This window comes from Leuciscus leuciscus (assembly GCF_965113295.1).
Source record: "Leuciscus leuciscus genome assembly, chromosome: 14".
NCBI lineage: Eukaryota > Metazoa > Chordata > Actinopteri > Cypriniformes > Leuciscidae > Leuciscus > Leuciscus leuciscus.
This window is the reverse complement of record NC_138738.1, coordinates 25,302,106-25,330,076: the sequence shown is the minus strand read 5'-3', so window position 1 is coordinate 25,330,076 and position 27,971 is coordinate 25,302,106. Positions and strand designations below refer to the sequence as shown.

Here is a 27,971-nt window from a genome sequence, read left to right as displayed (position 1 = left end):
CCTTAAAATCTCCACAAATTTCACAAATTTCTCTAACGTCCTCCATGAAAACTAGTCCTGTTCGAATAGGCTTTATAGTCCAGGTCATATGTGAAAAAAAATTATGTTCACTTTTTCACAGAAGTGGAAAGTAACTAATTACAAATACTTTCGTTACAGTACTTGAGTAGATTTTTCGATTTTTTTTTTATTTAATTGTGGTACTTTTACTTTTACTTGAGTAGAATAAACATTTATCGCTACATTTATTTCTCACCAAAAGTACAAAGTACTTTGACAAAGGTGCCGACGGAGCAACAGGGCGAGCTGACATTTGACAGGCACTTTTCAAACTACTGGGGTGGAGCCCTGCGCTTCAGCCAATAACAGACAGGTCTGACTCGGGTGCAAAACCAATCAAAACTTCCAGTTCGGCTGAGGGGGCGGGGCGTTCAAACCGCACTTTGACATTTAATCACTGGCGCTCGAATTTTGAATCAGTATTGCTGCTAACGTTTCAATATTTTAGTGGATGTAAGTGAGCTATGCTCATATACACTCACCTAAAGGATTATTAGGAACACCATACTAATACTGTATTTGACCCCCTTTCGCCTTCAGAACTGCCTTAATTCTACGTGACATTGATTTAACAAGGTGCTGAAAGCATTCTTTAGAAATGCTGGCCCATATTGATAGGATAGCATCTTGCAGTTGATGGAGATTTGTGGGATGCACATCCAGGGCACGAAGCTCCCGTTCCACCACATCCCAAAGATGCTCTATTGGGTTGAGATCTGGTGACTGTGGGGGCCATTTTAGTACAGTGAACTCATTGTCATGTTCAAGAAACCAATTTGAAATTATTCGAGCTTTGTGACATGGTGCATTATCCTGCTGGAAGTAGCCATCAGAGGATGGGCACATGGTGGTCATAAAGGGATGGACATGGTCAGAAACAATGCTCAGGTAGGCCGTGGCATTTAACCCTCTGGGGACCAAGCTGTTTTTGGGGCCCTTGAGATGTTCTGACATGCTCTGACATTTGTGCTTTTTTCAGTTATTTATAAACATGTTAATGGCAAAGGTGTAAATTCACTCTATATAGCACAAACAGGCCTACCATAATATGCGAGCAACATGTATGTAGATGTTTGTATTTTTAAGAGAATAATGTTTATGCGTGGTTATTTAAAAAAATAAAAATGAAAGTTGCTGAAATAAGACCACAAAACTCATACAAAATATGTGCCCACAAGACTTTTGACTAATGGATGTTGTCCCTTTCAGTTCTAGCTTCAAAATTATGTGAAAATAGTCTTGCTTTATTGTTCACAAAAAAAAATACATTGATTTAAATGGTGTAAAACAGGTTTTGCTTGGAAAGCCAATATGCGAGGGGGAGGAGTAGTTTACACCTTAGTCCCACCCACTCTGCATAATGACTCTGCATAATTAGCCATTCATTCAGGTGTGACACTGACTGAGCCACAATACAAAGACAAAATATATATTTTGAAGAAGACTTATATTGACCATTTAAGATTTTGCTTACATCTATCTTGTAAATATGTTTTGCTATTTTATTAAAAAGGTTACAATTACAACAATAATTACAATTTCAGCAATATTTCTGCAAAAAAGTACTCTTTCTTTGTAAAAAAAAAAAAAAAAAGATTATAGGCCTACATTTTATCATATGTATTCATTAGTTTGAATATAGCCAACATTGGAACATCTTAGTCTATGACTTTATTTTTGACAAAATTGTATTTTATATTTATGAGCAGAAAAGCTTATTTGATGTGACAGTATATTCTACAGTAAAAACTGTACCCAAATCTAGTCAACAAAATGTTGTCTTTCATACTTCGCCTGACTGTAACGCAGTAACTGTAACTGTAAAAGCAGTTTATTCTTTCACACACAGACGCGCGATTCATATTTAGGCTAAACATTCTTTACAAATATGTACCCTTCATTCATCTCACAGAAAACGCGATTCATATTATAGAAACGCGATTCATCTTTTTGTTTACATAAGCCTACAACGTTATTCCATAACGTTATTCCACATTAACACTTGAGAAAGGATAACTTAGCCTACCTCACTCCTCAGCGGGATCTGCTCCTCATATCAGCACGGAAAATTTTCTCCATAAGGTAGGCTATATTATGCCTCTTTGTTTACAGCTGATGTGGGGGCGTTTCACAGACTGAAATGGTTCTCAGAATTTGCGTTTGAATAGCACGCGCTCTCCGGGGAGTGGTCAAATTACTTTTGAATGGCTCCTAATGAGCTCGACTGGAGTCGCTCTCTTTTTATACAGATTACAGAAGCTGATAATATTTGTTTTTTATATAAATTACTTCATTTAAAAGCTGCGATCTCAAGCTTTATGCCCGTGGGTCTGTTTGCCTGTTTGACTGAATTTTCGCGGAGTTATAGATAATTTTCGAACGCGTTTCAAATGGGAGTTTACTGACAGAGAGAAGGCAGAAATAGCATCATGTTAGTTTTTCTTTATTTGTCAAAAAGCAAAACACTTTATTTGTATTGTGAGTATACAGAAAAAAAATAGAAACTGAACAGGATCGATTGATGTATTACACGAAAATGAAAGATCAAAATTAACAGAGCATTTTGTGTTTATTTTTCATTGCTAAAAAAAAAAACGAGCAAAACGCGTGGGCGCGTTTTTGGTCCCCAGAGGGTTAAACGATGCCCAATTGGCACTAAGGGGCCTAAAGTGTGCCAAGAAAACATCCCCCACACCATTACACCACCACCACCAGCCTGCACAGTGGTAACAAGGCATGATGGATCCATGTTCTCATTCTGTTTACGCCAAATTCTGACTCTACCATCTGAATGGCTCAACAGAAATCGAGACTCATCAGACCAGGCAACATTTTTCCAGTCTTCAACTGTCCAATTTTGGTGAGCTGGTGCAAATTGTAGCCTCTTTTTCCTATTTGTAGTGGAGATGAGTGGTACCCGGTGGGGTCTTCTGCTGTTGTAGCCCATCCGCCTCAAGGTTGTGCGTGTTGTGGCTTCACAAATGCTTTGCTGCATACCTCGGTTGTAACGAGTGGTTATTTCAGTCAAAGTTGCTCTTCTATCAGCTTGAATCAGTCGGCCCATTCTCCTCTGACCTCTAGCATCAACAAGGCATTTTCGCCCACAGGACTGCCGCATACTGGATGTTTTTCCCTTTTCACACCATTCTTTGTAAACCCTAGAAATGGTTGTGCGTGAAAATCCCAGTAACTGAGCAGATTGTGAAATACTCAGACCGGCCCGTCTGGCACCAACAACCATGCCACGCTCAAAATTGCTTAAATCACCTTTCTTTCCCATTCTGACATTCAGTTTGGAGTTCAGGAGATTGTCTTGACCAGGACCACACCCCTAAATGCATTGAAGCAACTGCCATGTGATTGGTTGATTAGATAATTGCATTAATGAGAAATTGAACAGGTGTTCCTAATAATCCTTTAGGTGAGTGTATTTACATTTTAATTATGGCAACTCCTGAAATGGGTCATCCCATAATACCAGAGCACTGAGCAGTTGAAGTAAATAAAAAACTTGGCTCTTAACAACGTCATAGGCATCTTTGCATGGACAGAGCAAGAACAATGTAACAATTTAAGTGTCTTAAAAACGTGGACAGTTCAATTGAATGGTAAAGCTCGCCCTGTTTAGCAATACAGTTAAACTAAATGTACGAAGCAAACTTTGTACAAAGCTGAAAAAACCTCAACAATGGTGAAATAAGATTGCATGATGATGCATGTAAAAGTGTAGTTCGTTACTATAGCAATAGTGGGCCTCCCTCCCAGCACATTTGCGGTAGAACGAATAAAAAAATACCATTTCATTTAACATGTTAACCATACCCCAATTCATTTTATAAATTTTTTTACTGGCACTTTTTTATTCATACTGTTGTACATCTCTCTTTTTTTTTTTATCGGACCTTTCACTTAACCTTCTTTGCTTTCAATTATGAAATTATTCAAATGAAAACATTCAAATGATCTTACCTGGACTTACTTTTCAAAATTAGTAATAAAACAATTGCTCTTGACAACAGGGAAAGCTAGTATGTTTGCTTAGCATACCGTCAAACACTACAATTTATGAGTTTATATCATGTTTTGCTCCAAAATCACAATACATCTCAGTCGTGTTTGAAATTACTTCTGTGGTTTCATGTTGCTTCTTGACACAGAGTGAGAATATATTATTTTATTAAATTCTATGATACAGGCTATGTTGATTAGCATTGCATTAAAGGGTTAGTTCCCCCAAAAACGAAAATTAGCCCATGATTTACTCACCCTCAAGTCCTCCTAGGTGTACATGACATTCTTCTTTCAGACGAATACAATCGGAGTTATACTAAAGGGCCCCTATTATGGATTTTTGAAAATGACCTTTCATGTAGTGTGTAACATAGCTCTAATTGAATGAAAACATCCTGCAAAGTTTTAAATCTGACAGTTCACATTATATAAAGTTATTGTCTTTCAAAAGTAAGAGACGAAACATTAGCATATTGCACGCGCAGACACCAGGGAAAACGAACCTCAAACTGGCAGCTGATTCCTGTGGATACTGGATAGCATCATGTTGAGGAGAAGCTGTGCACTTCAATGTGAAGGTAAAGCCAGTTTTTTTCACTGCCCAAGGACGAGCATGTGAAGAATCAGTGGTTAAAATTCATCTTTACCACGATACCACAGCAGTATAATCCTAAACTTTTGCTGTGTTCCCTTTATTTTACTGACGACTGCTTCTCAAATCTCTGAATTCAATGCAGGATTCGCAAACCGCTTGCTCTTGAAAGATGGTGTTAAAAATACTTCGTTTTGAGATTTATATTGTGTAGGTCTCCTGCTAACTGGCTAACTCACGTTATCACTGTCTTACTTAAATACTTCTGCTAATCAGTTCTCTTACGAGAGGTCTCTCGTACTGCGTAAGATATCTTACGCTAGGGGAAAATCCTTTTCCGCGAGATATTGAAGCCAAAAATTATCCTTAATTTTTAATAATGCAAAACGCGTTGCGGCAGCATGCAGACATAGGCGAGACAGCTCGCGCGCCTATTGGCTGCTCTGCGGCAACTGCAGCAGCCTATCGAGCGAGGCCTGGCGTGACGCCAGACCCAATCAGGGTGCTTCGCGCCCGCTGCGTCACGTCCCGCCGAAACGGGCGTGGTCTAGGCCTATAAATACCCCCCCCCCCCCCCCCCCCCAAACCCCCAACCCGCAAAGCTTGCCGGTTCGCCCGCTTGCCTTGCCTGCTTGGGGGACGATACCTGTTCTCCCTCTGTTCGAGCCGCGCAAACCGCGCCGCTCACAGGGGATGTCAGGAGCGGGCGGTCACGGGGCTAGCTTTCTCTCTCCCTCTGTTCAAGCCGCGCAAACTGCGCCGCTCACAAGGGAGGCTGGAAGCGGACGGTCGGGGTTAGTTTTTCTTTACGTTATAAGAAAGCTACCCTGCCTCTGCGCCCCATTCATGCGTCACTCACCGGCGAAAGGAGAATGGAGTGTTTTTAGTCCCTCCCAGGATGGACTGACCTTCAATTTCTCATATATTTCCCAGTTCCCTGATCATGCGACTGGAAATATCAATATTGCAGCAAACGAGCTTGTTTTAATACAAGCGCGCCTGCAAGCAAACGCCGAAGAAAACATGTTGACGCTCTTATATGCTCGTGCATCCGAAAGCCTTTGTGTTCCCCCCTGTGGCTCAGTGGCGGAATCATAGGTTTTCCTCACGAGAGACCGGTGTTCGAATCCCGGTCTAGCGGCAGTTAAATTTATGCCGCCAATGCTTCGCTCTGTCAGTTCCCTGAAAGGCGACTGCAGATGCGCATTTTGCAGCCAACGAGCGCGTTGTACAACCCGCTCGCCTGCACCCAAACACCGTTTCTATGGTTTCCGTGCATTACTGGCGTAAGGAGAAAAGAGAGTGTTTCTGGTCCCACCGCGGACGGACCGACCTCCATTTTCTCGTACATTTCTCATTCCCCTCTGAAGTTCGGGCGACTGGAAATGTCAGTATTGCAGTGAGCAAGCCTGTTGTAATACACGCATGCCTGCAAACAAACGCCAGCACGTTGACGCTCTCTGATAATACTCGCGCTAACTGAGTTACAATGTGTCTCCCCCTGTGGCCCAGTGGCAGACTCTCAGGTTTTTGCGCGCGAGAAACCCGCGTTCGAATCCCGGGTCTACCGGCAGATAAAATTATGCCGTCAATGCTCGCTCTGTCAGTTCCCTGAAAAGGCGACTGCAGATGTGTATTTTGCAGCCAACGAGCGCGTTGTACAACCCGCTCGCCTGCACCCAAACACCGTTTCTATGGTGTTCCGTGCGTCACTGGCGTAAGGAGAAAAGATCGTTTTCTGGTCCCGCTGCGGACGGACCGACCTCCATCTCCTATACATTTCTCATTCCCCTCTGAAATTCAGGCGACTGGAAATGTCAATATTGCAGTGAACGAGCCTGTTGTAATGCACGCAGGCCTGCAATAAACGCCAGCATGTTGACGCTCTCTGTTTCTATGGCAACTTCTCGCTCGTTCAGTTCCAGTAAATGTGACTGTTCCAGTGTATTCTGCAGTAAACAAGTCGGCGACGCAGCACGCTTGCCTGCACACAAACGCCGCTTTTACGGCTACCCAGATAAATCACATAAGTGTGAATTTTCTGGTGTCCCGGCCACGGCCGATGGTGTTTTATGTGTAGAAAGAATGCCCACTGCCCAGTGCCCATCTCTACACACAAGCACAGCCCGTCACACAGGGCTCGCGCACATAAATCGACTCAGATCGATTGCGCATCAAACGTGGTAAATGTGCCCACTACCCAGTGCCCACAAACACTACGTTATGCATGTCTCACGTTTTCTGTAAAAACGAAACCAACGTGCATTCGCTTCACTCAAGCGACCAATGCTTTCGGTGTGGTAAATGTGCCCGCTATCCCGCGCCCACATCCACGCACAGGCATGACAGTTCCTACGGGACTCGCCCAGCCCTCCCCCTCTCGGTTGACCGCCGCAGAGGAGTCGAGTGCGGGTAATCTGCCCGCTGTTATCAGCGCGCCCCTGCCTCAAATGTCACGAGCGCGACACTTGTGTTACAGCACACCGAAGCCTCTCCATCGCTGAGCGAACGGAGCACACTTCGTATTCAACCCCTAGCTATTCATGCAGATGCATGGGCAAAGCTGCCTGGGGTTTCGAAGTGGGTGCTAAACATTATAAAAAGAGGCTATTCGCTGCAGTTTCGCCGACGCCCTCGCCTCTATACGGCGCGCGTCGAGACCACGGTAAAACAGAAGTAGCACATTTACTTCGAGCCGAAGTGGTGAAACTATTGAACAAAGGGGCCATAGAGCCTCTCTCTCAAGTTCAGAGCGAAGGAGGGCTATACAGCAGATACTTTCTGGTACCGAAAAAAGACGGGGGTCTCAGACCCATACTAGATCTAAGGCAACTGAACAGAGTGCTTGTGAAGCGACGGTTCAGGATGCTCACGACCAGACAAATCCTCGCGCAGGTTCGCCAAGGAGATTGGTTTGTGTCAATAGATCTGAAAGACGCGTATTTTCAAATACAGATAGCGTCACGTCACAGGCGATATTTGAGATTCGCCTTCGAGGGCCAGGCATATCAGTACACAGTCCTGCCGTTCGGCTTATCCATGGCACCCCGTACATTTACGAAGTGCATGGATGCGGCGCTCGCACCCCTCAGAATGAGAGGCGTGCGAGTACTGAACTATTTGGACGATTGGCCGATTCTAGCGCAATCGCGCTCAGTGCTCATAGAACACACGACCGTTTTACTCAATCACCTCGAGAATTTGGGTCTCAGTGTCAATTGGGCGAAGAGCTCTCTGTCACCCAGTCAGAAGATATCTTTCCTGGGCACAGAGTTGGACTCGCTGTCCATGATAGCGCGACTAATGCCACAGCCCGCGGTCGACATTCAACGCACAGCGAACTCGTTCCGCTGCGGCGCGTCTGTCCCGCTCAAGAGATTTCAGAAGATGCTGGGTCTCATGGCCGCAGCATCATCAGTACTCCAGCTGGGCCTGCTCCGCATGCGCCCGCTGCAGTTTTGGCTGAAAGCGCGAGTCCCACGCCAAGCGTGGGCATCCGGTTTGATTCGCCTCAAGGTCAATCAGAAGTGTGTCACAGCTCTGAAACCTTGGAGAGCAAACGACTGGTACCAGTCAGGTGTAAGCCTGGGGACTTCCTCGAGGGTGAAAGTGGTGTCCACGGACGCGTCCACCTCGGGATGGGGAGCGCTGCTCGAAGGCAGACCGTTCTTCGGCCAGTGGCCGGAACAGGAGAGGCTCCTGCACATAAACTGCCTCGAAATGCTGGCAGTAGACAACGCGCTGACGCGTTTTTGTCCCCAAATAAAAGGACGCCACGTCCTGGTCCGCTCGGACAACGTGTCTGTGGTGTCCTACATAAATCGCCAGGGCGGCCTCAGGTCCAGGAACCTGTACAGGCTAGCAGAACGCCTCCTGGTATGGGCTCAGCGCAACCTGCGCTCGCTCAGAGCAGCGCACGTGCCTGGGATCCTGAATATAGGACCAGACAGACTGTCCAGGAACAATGTTCCGGCAGGCGAATGGTCTTTACACCCACAGACAGTCCAACTGCTGTGGAAGAAATTCGGCAGAGCGGAAGTAGACCTGTTCGCGTCTCAAGAAAATGCTCACTGTCCGGAATTTTTCTCCAAGAGCAGGGACGCGCTGGCTCATGTGTGGCCCCGCCGCCCGCTTTATGCTTTTCCCCCCGTCTCTCTCCTGCCTCAGGTGATAGAACGGATCAGGGAAGAAGGATGCTCAGTACTGCTGGTGGCACCGTTTTGGGAAAACCAACCTTGGTTCCCAGTCGTGATGCAGTTAGCAAGCACTGTCCCGTGGCCAGTACCAGTGAGGAGAGACCTCCTCTCTCAGGCCCACGGCTCGATCTGGCATCCTCACCCGGAATTGTGGTCCCTTCATGTCTGGGCCATCAACGGGTACATGTTGGACTCCCTAAAGGAGTATTAAACATGATCACGCAGGCTAGAGCTCCGTCTACGAGACGGCTCTACTCCTCGAAATGGTCAGTGTTTTCGGGCTGGTGCACAGCCCGTGGTGTGTCACCCACAGACTGTGGAGTGACGGAGGTGCTTTCCTTCCTACAAGAGCTGTTGGATAAGGGCAGGGCCCCTTCCACGCTCAAAGTTTATGTGGCGGCTATAGCAGCGTTCTCAGGAACAACGCTTGGTCAGTCAATAGGAAGGAACGAGTTGGTCATCCGCTTCCTCAGAGGAGCTAAGAGACTGAATCCTCCCAGACCCCCCTCAGTCCCCGTATAGGACCTTTCTACAGTTCTGGAAGCCATGAAAGGTGCACCATTCAAGCCTTTACAGTCAATTGATCTGAAACATCTGTCTTTCAAGACTGTGTTTCTGCTGGCTCTCGCTTCAGTGAAGCGCATAGGGGACTTACACGCGCTCTCTGTGAGCGCGACGTGGATGGAATTTGGGGCTAATGACTCAAAAGTTATACTCAAACCTAAGCACGGTTATGTTCCGAAATCCCTCAACACACCGTTTAGGGCGCAGGTTATCTCCCTGTCAGCCCTACCGGTCCCTGATGAGGAAAGAGACGCGGGCCTCCTTTGCCCGGTCAGGGCATTACGAGCTTATGTGTCTCGCTCGTCTGTCTTCAGACAGACGGAGCAGCTCTTTGTTTCGTTTAGCGGGCGTTCTAAGGGACTAGCCGCGTCGAAACAGAGCCTATCCAGATGGATAGTTGACGCTATAGCGCTGGCATATGCCTCCAAGGGCATGCAGTGCCCGCTGGGTGTCAGAGCGCACTCCACGAGAGGCGTGGCCTCTTCGTGGGCCTGGTCAAGTGGGATTGCCTTGCAAGATATTTGTACGGCGGCAGGCTGGGCCTCCCCGTCTACATTTATAAGGTTCTACAACCTAGAGGTTCCCGCCCTGCAGGCCAGGCTGCTGTCGGTCTAAGTTAACCAGTATTATCTGACTTGATGCTATCAACTCAGAATGCTGCGTCTGCTGAGCACAGCTCAATGATCGACAGTGGAAAGCAGTAGCACGAGACGTGCCTGGGCAAACTGTGTAAGACCCACATTTTCCCATCAGTTCAGGCCGTACCCCGCCCTGTCTGTATGATGAAATTCGCGTCTAAGCGATGCTACCATATGTGGAAGAGCGCGGCTTCGCCCCTCCCTCTTCCCGGACTCCCTGTGAGTTCCCTGGGTGATTGTGCACTATATGAACCCCGGGCTTTCGCCCTTGGGTCTTTGGTGTCAGATCTCAGCATGCACGGCGTTTTGCATTGGGTCCCCTAGCGTAAGATATCTTACGCAGTACGAGAGACCTCTCGTAAGAGAACGTACTCGGTTACTAACGTAACCTCGGTTCTCTCTAGAAGAGGGAACGAGTACTGCGTATCTTGCCGTGCATGCACACGCTCTGGTTGCTTCGATGATGAAAAACCAGATAATAGCTGCCTGCGAGCGGTATTTATAGGCCTAGACCACGCCCGTTTCGGCGGGACGTGACGCAGCGGGCGCGAAGCACCCTGATTGGGTCTGGCGTCACGCCAGGCCTCGCTCGATAGGCTGCTGCAGTTGCCGCAGAGCAGCCAATAGGCGCGCGAGCTGTCTCGCCTATGTCTGCATGCTGCCGCAACGCGTTTTGCATTATTAAAAATTAAGGATAATTTTTGGCTTCAATATCTCGCGGAAAAGGATTTTCCCCTAGCGTAAGATATCTTACGCAGTACTCATTTCCTCTTCTAGAGAGAACCGAGGTTACGTTAGTAACCGAGTACGTTTGTGGGCCACGATTACCTAAAACTGTCTCTATTAATGAAGATTGTCTGTCGTTCTCACTACTTTGAGGAAAGATTAAGGATGGAGCCAGATTTGTTTTACCAACGTTTATGTTACATCAGTCATTCACGCTAGAGCTCGCCTAATGTATGCACTGTTATTGATAGTTTCCACATGTTCACCGCAATACATTAGAAAAATACTCAGTAAATAAATAAGTAGGCCTATAAGTAAAATAATCGGTTTGTTGATGGACCTGCTGATGGAGAGGAATTACAGTTGCAACATCTCATAATGTACCTCAAACTGAGTAACTTAGTGAATCACTGAGAAACGTCCTGCTCGAGTCGTCCTTGCGATGGAGGTTCGGGTTGAATAACTAGTTATTTCAGTGTTTCATCATGGGACTCGCGCTCGCATTGATATGGTAAAAATCGACGCCATTGTTCGGTATTGTGTTTAGTTTACGGTGTAGGAAGCCTCAGGACAAGCAGAGATGACGTTGCCATGGCAATGGACGTTTTGGTTTTCGATGCGCGTGCTGTACGCGGTAAACCAATCACAACAGACTGAGCTGTCTGGCAAATCAGAGCAGAGTAGCTCGCGGAAAGGAGGGATTTAGAGAGATTGATTCATCTGAAGAGACGTTTGAGAATCATTGAAAATGTGGTGATGTGCAAATGTATTTTATGAGAAAATGAACGTTTTTTTACCTTTGATGCATGTAAACTTGTCGTAGGAGTCTCCAAAACAACATTAGGAAACTTTAAAATAGCATAATAGGGGCACTTTAAAAAATGTCCTGGCTCTTCCAAGCTTTATAATGGGAGTGAATGGCTGGAAAAAAAAAAATGTAACCCCAAAAAGTGCATCCATTCATAAAAAAAGAACTACTCCACACGGCTCCAGTGAGTTAGTAAAGGCCTTCGGAAGTGAAAGATATTTTTTTGGTAAGAAAAATACCCAAATTTATAAATTTATAATCTTAAATAAGCTTCCGCCAGACGACCGTACGCATACTACACAAATTGACTTGCGCCACCAGAGTAACCAGTGACGCATGTAGGATGTAGGAGTATCGTAAGCTTAGTGGTTTAAACAAATAGGACTGGGCAACAAACTGAAGCTCCTCTTCTATTATTTAGAAATCCTTTCAAAATTGCTCATTCGCGACCAGGGTCTTACCTCTGAGCTTACGCGTTCGTTATTACGTTGTGCGTCGGGTCAGGGATTAGTCTTCCACTGTAAATCGAATCGATGCGTAGGCCATCTTTCGGAAGCTAGTGATTACAGTTACAGTTTATAAAGCTTTAAATATGGGTATTTTCCTTACACAAACGCATGGCTTCACTTCAGAAGGCCTTTGGAGTAAAAGTGGAGCACTTTTATCATGGATGGATGCAGTTTTTTGGGCTTAAAATTTACTCCAGCCATTCACTGCCATTATAAAGCTTGGAAGAGCCAGGACATTTTTTTATATAAATCTGATTGTATTCGTCTGAAAGAAGAATGTCATATACACCTAGGATGGCTTCAGGGTGAGTAAATCATGGGCTAATTTTCCTTTTTGGGTGAACTATCCCTTTAAAGACATACATCATTCTTATGAAAATACCTGAGATAGCTTGATGAATATAGATATTTTATGGCTATCATGTGTTTGTCTTCATGTTTTATCAGTCAAAACGTCTCTATTTGCATGTTATTATATCCATATAAGGCATTTCCTGAAACGTCATAAGTTTAATCTCACTTGTGGACTTTCTGCGTGAGGTATGAATCAGTACTGGGCTTCCAGTATGAATGAAAGAGATGACATGAGAGTGTTTAGCGCTCCATATTGCTATAATCTCCCCATTTTGGGTAAAAATAGAAAAATAATACTAAAGTACATTGCTTAAAAACTACTCAAGTAACTACGTTACAAACTACTTATTTACGCTTACTTGAGTCATTATTTTTCAGTACTTCTACTTGTACTCAAGTAAATTATTACTTAAGTAGTAATACTTTTACTTAAGTAGATTTTTTTTAGTACTCTTTCCACCACTGCTTTTTCATAAAAGCATGAACTTGGTACACATGTACAGTTTGCGGCCCCAGAACATTTTCAGAAATGGAGCATTCGCAAAAACGCCTCGTGGTGGCTATGCGGCCATTTTTTTTACCGCCATAACTGAATTATGTATTTTGTATTTTGTATTATATCTCCTAAACCAAACATGATAACACGGAAAATGTGATGTTTACCCCTATGTTTTGATGGTCAAGGATTACAATGATATAATATACAACATCATAAACTGTTCAGGTGAATATTTAATGGTGAATTCAGTGACGTTGTCAGAAGGATTACAATGAAATCGCAGTATCTGAGAATATCATCTGAAGCTGGGGCCACACTAAAAGATTTAAAAAAAAATTATAATATTTTTTAAATGTGAGAGACCACAAACATGACAATAAAAATTAATAGATTTATCCTTTTTGTTGCTCTAGTGTGTGGAGTGCCGCGATGTGACCAGGAAAGCACACCAAACACTAACAGATTCCATTCACAGACAACACAAACAGAGTCCCGTCTGTGAAATCTGTTAAATATTTGAATTTGGCAGTCAACCAATCACGAATTCAAATAGTACATACTGTGCAAATGTGATATTGATGCATAGCCACCAGTGAAATGCCCGCGCTCAGTTGTCAAGTCATCATGGCAATGCGCTGGCGTTAGTTTTCCTGAGGATATACTGTATATGTCACCAAATGTCAAACAATTAGGCCTACATTTCAGTGAAAATGAATAGCAGGTAATATGCAACTTTTCGGTTTTTGAAACCAGCGAAAATTGCAGGATAGTGTAGAACATTGATTCACACGACATCACATCACGCACTTAAAGCGCTTCTGTGAATGGAGGAAACAGAATAAAACTAAATAGGCCGCTGTCGGTAGCCTAAAAGAGGCCTAGAAATAGGGTTTCGTTCCGACAAACGGGGCACTAATTTTTCTTTTGCTCAATATGTTCAACGTTAATAAAAGGTATCCAAGCAAAAAGTTCTCCACGCATTATCCTGCAGTTAATGAGAAATTGTAATTTATTGGCGCACTATATTGACTGCGTATTGAGACATGTAAAACTGTTGAGCTAGATTTTCAACCAATCAGCATCGAAAATGTAGGTAGGTCACAGCCGAAATCAAGCCAATATCACTACGCACATGTAAACATGGAGGAGGACGTAAGCAGCGCATCTTCATCTGATAGCGGCGATCAAGCTCGATTAACACCCGTAAAGTGTATTCTTCATGTCGGAAAAGATGGTGGGAAAGATCAGCAGCCCTTTACTGAAGTCCGATTGGAAAAAATCAAGCATAGGAATGGCTCAAAACGTCGGACACTACGGAGCTAACGTTAGCTATTGCTAATAAACATGTTGCCCTCCTGGACAAACCGGTCTCTGATGTCCCAACAACTACGGGTTTCACCCGGCCTGCTATCGGCGTTTTATAGACGCTTGACTTGTGTGTATGTGTGTGATGGGTAGGTTTAGGGGTCGGGTTAGTGTGTGTGTGTGTGTGTGTGTGTGTGTGTGTGTGTGTGTGTGTGTGTGTGTGTGTGTGTGTGTGTGTGTGTGTGTCAAGTCAAGTCAAGTCAAGTTTATTTGTATAGCGCTTTTCACAATACAGATTGTATCAAAGCAGCTTCACAGTATTAAATTAAAATAATACAACAAAGTTTATTTCAAGAGGAATTTATTGATTGATAAAATTAAATTAAATATCCCCAAAATATCCCCAACTGAGCAAGCCAAAGGCAACAGTGGCAAGGAACCGAAAAACTTCATCAAGTGACCTAATGGTGTCCTAAAACTCCATCAGGTGACCTAATGGAGAAAAAAAAAACCTTGGGAGAACCCAGGCTCAGTCGGGGGCCAGTTCTCCTCTGGCATTTATGAGCTAGAGGCCGGATTGTAGTTTGAACTGTAGGATTATATGAATGCCTGGCTGAAGAGATGCGACTTTAATCTAGTTTTAAACTGGGAGAGCGAGTCTGAGCAACGAACAGTATCAGGAAGACTATTCCAGAGTTTTGGAGCCAAATGTGAGAATGCTCTCCCTCCTTTGGTGGTTCTGGATATCCTATGTATGACCAAAAGCCTTGAATTTAGTGATCTTAAAGAGCGCGATGGATTATAGGGTGATAAAAGATCCGTTAAATAGACTGGAGCTAAGCCGTTTAGGGCTTTATAGGTCAGTAGCAATACCTTGTAATTAATACGGAACTTTATAGGTAACCAATGCAGTGATGATAAAATCGGTGTTATATGATCATATTTTCTTGATCTAGTAAGAACTCTAGCGGCGGCATTTTGGACTAACTGTAGCTTGTTTATTGAGGATGCAGGACAACCAGCTAGTAAAGCATTACAGTAATCCAGTCTCGAGGTCATGAATGCATGAACTAACTTTTCTGCATCAGAAACTGATAGCATATTACGTAGCTTAGCAATGTTTCTAAGGTGGAAAAATGCTGTTTTTGTAACATATGAAATATGATTTTCAAAAGACAGGTTGCAATCGAGTATGACACCCAGGTCTTTTACTGTAGAGGATAAAGTAACAGGACATCCTATGATGTTAAAGTTGTATTGTGCGAGGTTTTGTGGGCGGTTTTTGAACCGATAAGTATTACCTCTGTCTTGTCTGGATTTAATAAAAGAAAATTACGGGTCATCCAATCTTTTATATCTTTAACACACTCTGTCAATTTGGAAAATTTTGCGTTTTCATCCGGCCGTGATGAAATATATATTTGAGTGTCATCAGCATAACAATGGAAACTAATTCCATGTTTCCTTATAATATTTCCAAGTGGCATCATGTATATTGAAAATAACAGAGGGCCTAATACAGATCCCTGCGGCACTCCATAGTTTACTGAAGTTATGATCGATTTTTCTCCATTTAAATAGACAAAATGGTAGCGGTCAGATAGGTATGATTTGAACCAGCTTAGTGCTTGTCCTTGAACACCAGTATAATTTTGTAATCGATCTAAGAGTAATGTATGATCTATAGTATCGAACGCAGCACTAAGATCAAGTAAAACTAGTATTGAGATACAGCCTTGGTCAGAAGCTAAAAGTAAATCATTTGTGATTTTAACGAGCGCAGTTTCAGTGCTATGATGCGGTCTGAATCCAGACTGAAACTTTTCATAGATCTCATTTTGTTGCAAGAAAGAGCCCAGTTGAGCGGACACCACTTTTTCTAATATTTTAGACATAAATGGAAGATTTGAAATGGGTCTATAATTTGCTAGATTATTATGATCTAATTGTGGTTTCTTAATGAGAGGTTTTATAACTGCCAGTTTAAATGTTCTTGGAACATGACCTAAAGATAAAGACGAGTTAATAATATTGAGGAGAGGATCTTCCACTACAGGTAACACTTCTTTCAGTAGTTTAGTTGGTATAGGATCTAATAAACATGTTGTTGTTTTAGATGAAGTGATAAGTTTATTTAACTCTTTTTGTTCTATAGTTGCAAAGCACTGTAATTGTTCTTTCGGGGTGATAATTGAAGCTGAATTATAAGGCGCGATTGAAGATTGAACGTTTACAATTGTGGTTCTGATGCTTTCTATTTTCTCAGTGAAGAAGTTCATGAAATCATTACTACTGAACTGTAACGGGATATTTTGTTCGGGTGACGTCTGTTTATTTGTTAGTCTAGCCACGGTGTTAAATAAAAACCTTGGATTGTTTTGGTTGTTTTCTATTAGTTTGCGGAGGTGCTCAGCCCTGGCCGCTTTTAGGGCCTTTTTATAACGTGACATACTGTCTTTCCACGCGATTCTAAAGACCTCTAAATTAGTTTGTTTCCATTTACGCTCTAAAATACGCGTTTCTCTCTTTAAAACATGCGTAGTATTGTTATACCATGGTGCTTTATTTTTCTCTCTGACCTTTTTTAATTTAATAGGTGCAACCACATCCAATGTTCTAGAGAGAATGGTGCTCATAGTGCTAGTTAGTTCTTCTAGTTCATCTGTTTGTTTGGGTTCAGGCAGCAGCTGAGACAGATTAGATAAGCAATTTGAGAAATTATCTATGGTGGATGGGAGGATTGTTCTGCCTGGTTGATAACGCGACGGCCGTGATGAAATATATATTTGAGTGTCATCAGCATAACAATGGAAACTAATTCCATGTTTCCTTATAATATTTCCAAGTGGCATCATGTATATTGAAAATAACAGAGGGCCTAATACAGATCCCTGCGGCACTCCATAGTTTACTGGAGTTATGATCGATTTTTCTCCATTTAAATAGACAAAATGGTAGCGGTCAGATAGGTATGATTTGAACCAGCTTAGTGCTTGTCCTTGAACACCAGTATAATTTTGTAGTCGATCTAAGAGTAATGTATGATCTATAGTATCGAACGCAGCACTAAGATCAAGTAAAACTAGTATTGAGATACAGCCTTGGTCAGAAGCTAAAAGTAAATCATTTGTGATTTTAACGAGCGCAGTTTCAGTGCTATGATGCGGTCTGAATCCAGACTGAAACTTTTCATAGATCTCATTTTGTTGCAAGAAAGAGCCCAGTTGAGCGGACACCACTTTTTCTAATATTTTAGACATAAATGGAAGATTTAAATGGGTCTATAATTTGCTAGATTATTATGATCTAATTGTGGTTTCTTAATGAGAGGTTTTATAACTGTGTGTGTGTGTGTGTGTGTGAGAGAGAGAGGTAAATCTTGTTTACAATAATCATTCCTGTGAATATGTACATGTAGTGCAGTTACTGCTCGTGTATGCAAATTAACAATTCACCATTAAATGTGTTATTTTTAAAAGTGTTTTTTTTTTATATACTTTTGAGTTTAACCCCCTGAGGTCGGCTGTATCGCCGGCGATACCAGCTCGCTTTTTTTTTATTTGATTCTGTTAAATGTGTATTATTTTTGTGTACACTCACAATAAAAACAAAGTGTTGTGCTTTTTGCCAAATAAAGAAAAATAAACATGAAGCGAGTTCTGCCTTCTCTCTGCCAGTGAAGTCCATTCTGAAACGCGTCCGAAAATGAACAATAACTCAGCGAATACTCAGTCAAACAGGCAAACAGACACACAGGCATGAAGCTTGAATTCTCTTCTTTTAAATGAAATAATAAATATAAAAAACAAATATTCTCATCTTGTGAAATCTGTATTAAAAGAGAGCGATTCCAGTCGAGCTCATCTCAGCTCATTACGTTTTAATCGGCCCCGCCCACGGAGAGCGCGCGCTATTCAAACGCAAATGACTGAGACGATCCCATACAAACTGTGAACGCCCCCATATCAGTTCGAGAAAACACATCAAGTTTATTCAGATAAGTGTACTTGTCTACACTGTCTCGCAGCGCTGTGAGGAATAATAATAATGGAAAACGTACCTCAGAAGTGCTGGTATTTCGAGGAGCAACGGATGGAATACTGTAGTAAGTTTTTTTCATTCTCAAGTAAATCGCGTTTCTGTGTGAATGAATGAACGGCAGAGATGCGCTGTTTACCACAACTCGCAAAAAGACAGTTTAAATTTGAATCGCGTTTCTGTGTGTGAATGAATGATCTGCTTTTAGCAAACTATTTTGCTATAAAAATCGACTGAAATATGTTGAAATAAAATGTAGCTATTTGTATAAGCAACGTATTAAACTGCAAATTAACATTTATATTCTTTATAATAAAAACGAAAGACCTATGTTACAGACAAATGAAAGACAACATTACGTTGATTAGTTTTGGATAGATTACACATTTTTACTGTAAAATATCTGCCACCTCAAATAAGCTTTTGTTTGCCAATTTTTGCTAATATGTTAAATATAGTATGTTTTGTCAATGTAGGCTATCAGGGTTTATACAGAGATTCTTAAATTGAATTTACTACCTTTTTACCACCTATTTTACTACCAACACAATATTTTTACTATCAACACGGCTTCAAACTTCAACTGAAGCAGTGTTAAGTGTTAAGTAAAGTGACAAGTAAAGACATGAAATATCTTTCCAAAATGAATTAATAACATATTTAATCACAATTTAATGAGGCAATTATAACTTAATTTCAACACTGGGAGGGAGAGATAGAGAACCAGAGAGACTGTCTTTGGGTCCGACTCAAAAATAAATTCATGGAAGTTTAGTAAGGAAATAGGCCTGCACACGTCAGTTACCCTAATTTAAAACCATATAGACCAGGGGTGTCCAAACTTTTTTTAGTGAGGGCCAAATACAGAAAAATAAACAAAGGGCCGGGCCACACACTAGAGGTGACATATTGACAATACACAATACTGTATTTTTACAACCTGGCTATAAAACGCTATAAATCCATCCATATTTTTTTCCAAAACGCTATAAATCCATCCATATTTTTTCCCAAAACGCTATAAATCCATCCATATTTTTTTCCAAAACGCTATAATTCCATCCATATTTATTTTCAAAACGCTATAAATCCATCCAGATTTTTTTCCAAAACGCTATAAATCCATTCATATTTTTTTCCAAAACACTATTAATCCATCCATATTTTTTTTTCAAAAGCTATAAATCCATATTTTTCCCCCCAAAATTGTCTTTTTAAAAAGTATTTTGTCTTTTATTTCGTGTTTGCATTTGAGGAAAAAAAACATGTTATGTAGCCTAACCGTTCGTTCTCCATTAAGGATGCTTTTAAAACTTTCACAGAGACATCAAACAGAAAACACAAAGCCTCTCTTTGAAACGAATTTTATCTTAATTTTAATCCATGTTTCATTATTTTGTATAATCGAAACTCAGCGTATAGGTAGCCTAGGCTACTCGCCTCACAGACCTAAACAAATTAGAAATATCCTATATCTACAGAAAGCTTGAAATTTATACTTTTAAACAGAACCATTCAAAACTACATAAAAGTAGGCTATAGGCTAATCCGTAAGAAATGCATTTTTCTCCGGCCCGTTCACTACTGCGAAGATCGCGAGTCAGTGTCAACTTCATCTTTGCAGCTGACACAGAAACACTTGTTTATTAATAAACAATTAAAATGTCATAATATTTTTTTTTACAGCGTTTAGGTGCCGTTTATATGAACGCGTCACCACTGCATGAGAGAGAGAGACACACACACACACACACACACACGCAAGGTCTCTCCCTCTCTGCCGTGCGCTACACAGTTTGCATGCGCGCTTTTGCTCGCTCGCTCGCTCTAGATTCGCAGGAGATTTTAACTAATTTCCAGGCATCATAACATTACAAAAGGCAATTGTATTATTTTTTTATTACTATTTTGGTATGATGAACATTCACCCGCCAGTGTGGCGGATAGCCTTTTAAGATTTACTCGCCAAACGGAAAATCTAACCGCACTTGGCGGGTGTTAATTTCGGACCCTGGCTGCGGGCCAATAAAAACTGGACCGCGGGCCGAAGTTTGGACACCCATGATATAGACCCAGTTAGATGGGGCTTCGAAAATTTACTACCTCGTCAGATGACGTTTACTACTTTTTACAACTTTTTACTGGCCTTAATTTGGCATAATTTAATTTACTACCTTTTACTACCTTTTACAACCCCGCGGAAACCCTGGCTATATTCGAAGTAATGAATCCTTAACTTTGAAATATGTATGATAAAATGTATACTTTAGTTTTTACAAAGAAAGATTACACTTCAATTGTTGTTGTAATTGTAACCTTTTTAATAAAAAATATATATTTACAAGGTAGATGTAAACAAATTTTAAAAGGTAAATATAAGCCTTTTCTTTAAATAATTTTTATTGTGTTTTATTATTGACAAATTTGGGGAGAGGATACATATTCCAAAACTGAAAATACAGTATGAAAACAATGTTTTCCTTGGATATTATACAATTTGCAAGCAAAATTTGTGAAAAAATTTTTTTAAAAATTAATTCACATGCTTCCAACTGTGAACCAATTTGGTAGAATATATATATATATATATTAGAGGTGGGCATAGATTAATTTTTTTAATCTAGATTAATCTAGATTAATTTTGAAATTAATCTAGATTAATCTAGATTAAAATGGCTCATTTGAATTCTGCCGAAGGCATTCAGAATATGTGTGCTACCCAAATAATGACTATAAAAGTAAGTCTTTGAGAACGGGTTTCTCAAGCCAGGTGGCGCATTAGACCAGGGGCTCATCTCCTGTTTCCAAAATGCATCACAAACTGCTTGAGAAAGCTGTTCTACTCATAGACTGTAAAAGGTTACTACTGTACTGTTACCGTCCGTAGGCAACATTAGGTAGGCCTATGTTATTATCAACTACTATAGGCTATCAATTAGAGATGGGCGATATGGCCTAAAATCTATATTGTGATATACATTGCAGCCTCTTGCGATAAAGATATACAGTATTTTATAATAAAACCATTTCAGAACAGATTACAGACCCTGCTAAACAACTGCTAAATGTTTTTTTTTTAAAGGGTGTATGTAGTTTTGAGAACATATATTGTGCAAAACTGTAAGTATACAACATAATTTTGCAGATAAATAAAATTTAAGTAAACTAGCTGCAGAGACTTAAGTAGGTCTAATGTTTATTATGGCTTGGAGCTTATGAAACCCCAAATTTAAAATTAGAATATTGTCTAACTGATGTCTTTTCAGTTAAAAAGAAACACAACAACTATTCTTAAAATCGAGATTATGTGCTACACCACTAAGATATATTGGAATGGGAATAATACGCGCGCGCTGGTATTCAGTGATATCATGTTTCGTTTTGAATTTGAGGTGGTAGAACGGATTAGTCGTGTGTTAACTTACCGAACTGTTACCCCGGCCCACACACTCTGTATATAGTTTGCTGCTGCTCGTCTGACGGCTTAAACCCGAACCAAGTCCAAATAATGGATGTTGCACCGATCTTTTTCACCAGCTTTCACTTTCAGCCGTGTTTACTTAAGATGACGACGAATATGCGTTGCAGCCGGCCGGGTTTACCTCGCAGCCGCGGATAGATTGCGTCATCATAGCTTGTGTAGTATAGAGCCATCTCCCAACCCAACTTGGAGAATAGATTAACGGCGATATTTTTTTTATCGTGCGATAAGAGTCTCGCGTTAACGCAGCACGTTAACGCCGATAACGGCCCACCACTAATATATATATATATATAGCCTATATATATATATATATATATATATATATATATATATATATATATATATATATATATATATATATTTCTCTTGCATTCTTACTTGTGGCTATAGGTGACACACCTGAATGAATGGCTCATTAAGTATGCGGGCCCCATTGTCTCCTCAGGTGTGAACCACTACATATGCATGATGCTGTTGAATGGTTGACGCCCCTTGCGCATATCGAGGGCTTGGAACCAGAGGGGCGTAAGTGGCATTTGACCAACTTTACAGGAGAGCCAAAACAAAATTTTGACCACACTTCAATCAGCTGTATTTATTAACCTTCAACCACAACATTGCAACCACATACATACTTATATGAGTAAGTTCTTAAGTGAACATATTATGGAATATTAACACGATGAACATATTCTAAAACCTTGCAAAATCTTGAAAATATGGCAAAAACATCAAATACGCCTTTTTGGCACCAAACATTTCCAATTCTTCTAAAGAAAAATAGGGCGTATCTGCTGATCAATGCAGAAATGATTGGTCAAAACATTGGTTAAAAACACTCTAACTTCATAATCTTCAATCTTCTGCCAATGAACTGATTGTCCCTCGTCATCTTTTGTTCTGTTTTTGAGTATGTGGTTGGAGAGGGACTTGAAGTCCAGAAAGTCCTTGTGTCCAAGTTCATGTACACTGTATGGGTCGTTCTTTCTTGCCATTCTCACAAGTGTGTAGTACCCATCATGGGAGTAAATAGAAACTTTTCTTCTTGCAGTTTACACTGCAGCATGCACACTATGCACACAAGAATGGAAAGAAAGAACGACCCATACAGTGTACATGAACTTGGACACAAGGACTTTCTGGACTTCAAGTCCCTCTCCAACCACATACTCAAAAACAGAACAAAAGATGAGGAGGGACAATCAGTTCATTGGCAGAAGATTAAATGGTTCCGCTACACGAAAGATGAACCAAAAACAATCTTCTTCAAGTATGATTTCACCGCCCCAACCTTCCGAAAACTGACGGTGGCACAACAGGCAACAAGAGGGACCAGAGGCACCAGAACCACACACCCCAGCTCATTGTATGAAAGTCCTCCAGGGATCAGTGCCTTAAAGAAAAAATACCTACTCACCCTGTGCACCAAGGGGAGTATTCCTCACTGTTATGCAGAGTTCTATAACACTCTGACAGTGGGCAGTGAGTGAACTTTTTAGTTCAACTAAAGTGAACTAAAAAGTGAAATGTGTAATAAACAAGAGAAATTAAACAGTTTGAACTTAAATGTTAAACTGTTTGAAATGAAATGCATTAATGTGAACTCATGAATAAAAAATTGAATTAAACTGTTTGAAATTAAATGTTAAACTGTTTGACATGAATGTGAACAACACAATCTTCAAATGAGATTGAAATTAAACGGTTAGAAATGAAATGTTAAACAGTTTGAAATGATGAAATTAAATGACTATGTATACAGTATTTTAAATAAAATGAAAAGTTATGAAGTAAGTGTTTTTAACCAATGTTTTGACCAATCATTTCTGCATTGATCAGCAGATACGCCCTATTTTTCTTTAGAAGAATTGGAAATGTTTGGTGCCAAAAAGGCGTATTTGATGTTTTTGCCATATTTTCAAGATTTTGCAAGGTTTTAGAATATGTTCATTGTGTTAATATGCCATAATATGTTCACTTAAGAACTTACTCATATAAGTATGTATGTGGTTGCAATGTTGTGGTTGAAGGTTAATAAATACAGTTGATTGAAGCGTGGTCAAAATTTTGTTTTGGCTCTCCTGTAAAGTTTGTCAAATGCCACTTGCGCCCCTCTGGTTCCAAACAATGTGTAGGCGATACATGTATTTTTTAGAGCCAGAAGGGTGCAAGTGGACATACGCCCCTCTGGCTCCAAACAATGCTCAAACTTTTGTGTTAGGTCTTTGTTGTTTTGTTGCTTTATTCAATACAGGTTGATTTCTGATGTGTCTTTTTGGCACAACTAGATAGAGCTCATCAAGACCTTTAATTTGATATATAGAACTCATTTTCGCCCAAAATCCCACTTACACCCCTCTGGTTCCAATCCCTCGATATTGTCTTTACAAACAAAAAGTGTTTTACAAGATTTAAATCAATGTATTGTGTAGGGGTGTAACGATATTCAAACCGAACCGACAAACCGCGATACAACAGCCACGGTTCGAACCGCGATACTCTCATGACGAACCGAACGCGCCCCGCCCCCTGCTGCCCCGGCCCAACTCTCACATCACTTTGTCACAAAACTATTTTTTTCTTCCTTGACATTTGATTAAATAGTTATTAATGAGTACACTTTTAACAACTAATAAGAGCTGTAGTTTTACTAAATATTATTATAATATTATTTACTAAATAAAGTGCATGTCACGTGATTTGGGTGATCGATCACGCTCGAGAGTTTACATACGCACTTCAGGATGGCAACTCATATTGAGATTGAAGACCCTCCGGTCACAACCACTGACTGATACAGCAGCAACAGCAGCAGTGCTGATCACGAATCACCGACACCTGTCATCATCCAATATGATGACATATCACAGCATTTTTTAATCATCGTTTTGAGACAAATCATTGTTTGTTTTGCGAACATAATCCTCTGCCGTCTGGTCGCTTCCGCTTCAAGCCGGACTCGTCTCGCGCTAACGGTAATTCCTTTTCACTGTCCACGTTTTGATTTCGGCAAATCAATTTTAGCGAATGCAAACAACGTGATTATTGTTCATGAGTCCAACATCCAGCCACGCAAGAAAACATGTAATCTACCTGAGGGAATAATATGCTCACAAAACATTTCTGATTATTATTAATGTTTAAGACTGGTTTGTTTTTTCCCCCCCAGGATTCTATAAAGAATGTAAAGATCATAAGATATTTATTTGAAATAGAAAGCTTGTGTAACACTATAAATGTAGGCTACTGTCACTTTTGATTAACGTAATGCATCCTTGCTGAATAAAAGTAGGCAATTACTTTCTTTAATTTCTTTCCCCCCAAAAATTATCTTACAAACCTCAAACTTTTGAACTGTAGGCCTATGTATAATGTTAAAAAAGCTTTCTATTTCAGATAAATGCTGTTATTTTGAATGGTGGTTTGTTTGTAATGTGACATTTTGTTTGTATGACTTTACAATAATTTTTAGAATTAAATTGTACATAAATAGGTTAAGCAATACAAATGTGTTTGTCTGATAACCTTTTAAACATATACTTAACTGTCTGCAGACAATGAAATGATGTACATTGTGCGATGCAGTACAAATATTTTGAGTGTCCCTTGTTTTCCTATAAAGAACCACGATTGTCCCGCATTTTACTTTTCTGAAGTTGGCAACCCTACTCAGGTGTGCAGTTTATTTCTGACTAGTCAGTGGAGGCATTTATTTCATTTTAGTTAACTCAGGTGTGCTAAGTGCTCTAAAGAAAGGCTGAAGCCACTGTATAAAGTTCAGTTAATAAAGTTAAAGTTAATCTAGCGTTATTATTGCTGGTGCCCTGCCATGAACCCTGCCCCCACAGCAAACAGAACCGAACCGAACCGTGGCTCCAAAACCGTGATATGAACCGAACCGTGGCATTGGTGTATCGTTACACCCCTAGTATTGTGTTATGTGAATGATAAGGGCAGGATGATTTTCACATCATTTTGAAGAAAAAACTCTAGGCAACGACATCAATTAGTCATATTGTCACATATTTAGTACGTGTTTTGTGGCCTTATTTCAGAAACTTTAGTTTTTAGTTTTTTCAATAACCATGCATAAACATTATTCTCTCAAAAATACAAACATGTACATGCATGTTGCTCACATATTATGGTAGCCCTGTTTGTGCTAAATAGAGTTTAATTATACCTTTGCCATTAATATGTTTATAAGCAACTGAAAAAAGCACAAATGTCAGGGCATGTCAGAACATCTCAAGGACCCCAAAAACGCCTCAGACCCCAGAGGGTTAACTTGGAGTGAGTTAAAAAAAACTTGCATCACAATAAGTGTATTGTGATTGTCAAAACATTTTAGTAACTAAAGTGAATTGTATTAGGTTTAGTGACAACATGTTACAATGTTTATATGGTACAATTTCTGGTAAGCTAGGGTTTTTTTGGGTTTTTGTTTTTTTACAAATTTCTTGAAACACATTTCACGATTTCAATTCAATTCAATTCTTGTGATTTGATTTAATATTGACTCATTTGAATAAATATTAGGTACACAAGATAGGCGTTAATTTTTCTCAAGAAAAAAAAAAACATACATACAGACAGCCCTATCAGCTGGTAGTATTATTTAAGGTAAAAAAATAACTAAATATATTAAATATAATGCGTTTTTTATTATAATAACAACTTTATTTAATGATATAAGTACAAATATAATAAATATGTAATATAGTACACATATTTAGCAAAATACTTTTTCTAGCCAACTAACGTGCCTATATTATGGTCATTAAATGGCTTTCCTGAGGTAAATGTTATGTGACATAATTGTTCTCCAGCTGTTTTATTGACCCCTTTGTTTGATTGATTGATCGATATTATGTATGAAGAATATACATTTCGGTAAGCTGTACTGTTTCTTTCAACATTGTTCATTCGTGTTTATTTACTATTAGCTAGTAGAGATGATCGGGTCACGTGCCGCTAGGGATCAATTACAAACACCAAAACGGTATTTATTGTTTGAATTTCGTAATAAAATTGACAGAATCTGAGAGCTGAGATTTTTTCAGCTAACTAACCTGCTCTGTCAAGTCTGTCGGTCTCCGTGTCCTCTTTGCTTCACGATTTTTCTGTGCGTGAGAAAATGGATGCGTGGCGTGAGAGCGTGTGAAAAGTGTCAATTGCGTGAGTCTCACGGTGAATGCGTGAGAGTTGGCAGCTCTGTTATTATATTTTGACTTAATTCTATTTGTTATTCAGATTTTACCTCAAATATTACCTTTGAATTGGAACATGAGAAGTAATTGGGATGTTAATGCTACAGTAGAAGTTTTCTTGATAATCTTATCATGTTTACTGTACCTAGATCAGTGGTTCCCAAAGTGGGTGCCGTGACAACTGGCTAGGGGTGCCGCAGAATCTCAGCTTTATTTTCCAATTTAAACAGCCTAAAATAACTATCGTACCATATAATAACCTTTTACAGCCAAGGTTATAATCGTTAACGAAAACGAACGAAAAAACGAAAACTAGGTGGGAAAAAACGCTATTTAAAACACGCAGCGTATTCGTTCAGCTGCATTTCCTTTCCCTGCTCTCTCTGTCACTCATGCGTCTCTCACATGCGCACGCGCACGCGCACGCACACACACACACCTCCTCCCCTCCGTGCACACCGCGTCTCCATGAGAACGAGTGTTCGTTCGACGTTGAAAGCAAGTTCGCGAAAGGTTGGTCTCTCTATCTCGTGAACACCTTTACACAATCACACATTAAAAAGTGGTATTAAAATATTTTAAATTCTGAATATAATTTTGTCAGTGTGTTATTGTCGACCCGAGAAGCGATTGCGCCTTCTTTAGAAAGTTAACTAGTCGCAAGTTTGAGGAAAAATGCACTTTTTGGTTGTGGTTGTCGATGTCAAAACACTATATAAGCTGTGATTCAAATATTAAATAATGTTTTGTCATTATGTCTTTTTGAATCTTGCCCCTGACAAATAACAAAAAAAAAAAGACTAAAACTAACACTAAAACTAATAAAAACTAAACGAAAACTAAGCATTTTCAAAAAATAAAAAATAAACTAAACTAGCAAACCCACTTTAAAAACTAATTAAAACTAAACTGAATTTGAAAACAAAAAGTCAAAACGAAATAAAAATAAAAACTAATGAAAAAATGCAAAACCTATA

The 27,971-nt window shown here is 40.4% G+C and overlaps 1 protein-coding gene and 1 long non-coding RNA gene across 10 annotated transcripts in view; both read right to left on the bottom strand.

Annotated features, from left to right (window-relative positions):
• LOC309474319 (centrosomal protein of 95 kDa-like) overlaps nucleotides 1-27,971 on the bottom strand; it is a 306,785-nt gene that overhangs the window by 148,549 nt on the left and 130,265 nt on the right. The window lies entirely within an intron of this gene.
• On the bottom strand, nucleotides 1,759-17,022 carry LOC309474524. The gene is made up of 2 exons (XR_014197361.1): nucleotides 10,864-17,022; nucleotides 1,759-4,931 (listed from the first exon to the last, which is right to left on the bottom strand). It is a non-coding gene; the product is annotated as an uncharacterized lncRNA (long non-coding RNA).